The sequence below is a fragment of the Drosophila tropicalis genome, unplaced genomic scaffold, assembly GCF_018151085.1.
Source record: "Drosophila tropicalis isolate 14030-0801.00 unplaced genomic scaffold, ASM1815108v1 contig_1187, whole genome shotgun sequence".
NCBI classification, from domain to species: domain Eukaryota; kingdom Metazoa; phylum Arthropoda; class Insecta; order Diptera; family Drosophilidae; genus Drosophila; species Drosophila tropicalis.
In genome coordinates this window covers 3,138,829-3,140,703 of record NW_027172559.1, presented here as the reverse complement: position 1 = coordinate 3,140,703, position 1,875 = coordinate 3,138,829, and positions in this window count along the sequence as shown.

Sequence of the window (1,875 nt, the reverse complement as noted above, 5' to 3'; positions counted from 1 at the left end):
TAGACGGAATTTTTGAGCTCGAACTGCACACCAGGCTGTGTGCCGGCAGACTGAAGATATAGCCAAGACTTGTTGCTTGTCTCTCTCATTCAGTCTCTGACTTGTTGCAGTGGTTAGTTGTTTGTTAGCCAAGTTAGCAGCCAAACAGCTGACAACTAAAAACTAGTTTCATTTAATTGTCTCTCACTGTCTCTCTATCCGTATATTTCACAGTCTCTCTATGGCATTTGAAATCTAATTGAAACTGATTATACAGTATTCAACAAACTGTGCTACACACTGAGAATCACAGCAAAAGGGAGAGAGAGATTTAGAGAAAGAGAGGCTTAATAGAGAGAGAGAGACCAATTTGTTATGATTATTGTGTTTGTCAAGTCAACTGATAAATTGATTTGATATTGAAAATACATTTTTTTTGGTTGTGTTTTACAGAAAAAAAATTACAATCGATAAAATTGAAACAACTTTTGGACGGCTTACAATAATCTTTATATTTTTTTTTCGAAGTTTTTCAAAAAGAGTTAATAAAATAAGGTCAAATCTAACGTAAGACTTTTAGCTCTTTTTTGTTGAATTCCAAACTGGTTCTAACTTATGACGCATAAAACTTGAAACCTATTGATTTTAGATTGAGATCCATTCATTAATTAAGCATTCAAAGAGTAATAAACAATATCCGTTTGATTAATAATTAAGCAATCAAAATATATTTCGTATAAAGATTTTCACTAATTATTCAAAACCATAGATATTTGGCAAGTTTATGCCCCTTTTGAAGTTACCTTTTAACGTTCTAGTCTAAAGTACCCATATTTTGCATTTCTAATAAACTTTCCACCAAAACAAAAAAAAAACTCGTCTTAAACTAATATAAATTATGCTCTACTGATACTTTACCCTTTGGCTCTATTACTTAATCAGTCTATTGATTTGCAAAACATATTTTAGTAATTAATCACTGTGAACTATAAAAGATAATGGCTTAAGATAGTGAAATTAGGCCATCGAAAAACAATTTATCTGAACAGACAGAAAATATAAATGTCAAAGCAAAGATTTTTCAAGACTTTTGATTTTGTACCCAGTGAATATATATTTTTAAATTATTCTACTCATTCGTTTCATATTTTATTTGTCAATTTCGTAGTATTGCCTTTCCTTCCCAACTGGAAAACGCAAAAATTGCAATCAAATTCGCTTCGCTTAATTTAAGTGTCTGCTCACGTTTTAGGTTTATGTTTTACCCTGATCTTCCTCAGAGATAAATATTTGTAGTTAAATTACAAATATGCACACATAATTTAAATTTATGATTTTTTTTTCGTTTAATTTATTTAGTTTTTAGCAAATGTCAAAGAGTCACGTTGTGTAAATTAAGTTTTATTTTTTTTATTATTTTTGTCTTCCCAATTCATCAGGATGCATTTGGAAAATCACTAAACTTTATTTTTTGAAGCGCAACCAATTCACAAATTTATTTAAATCTATTAATATGTATTCATTGTGTTTAGTTAAGTTTCTTAAGCACTTGACTACACTTCATACTACACAAATCTATGCATATATCTCCTTCACAACTCGGATCGAATTGGGCTTATTAACAATTTTCACTGGAGACACTTTGGGGTCTAAACAATTCGTTTTACTCTTCATATGTTTAAAAATAGACAATTTTAAATACTTTGTAGTTTAGTTATAGTTTGCATATGTAAGTAAGGTGGTTTAGGCCAAGGTGTATATGATTTATGTATGTTGTTTTCTATTTTGTCTTTCCATTGCATAAGATTTGCTGCCAAAACGATGACGTTATGCACAAGCGCGTGCTAAGGCGTCTGACCTAAAAAAAACAAACGTATACGACATCTAAGCTACGGT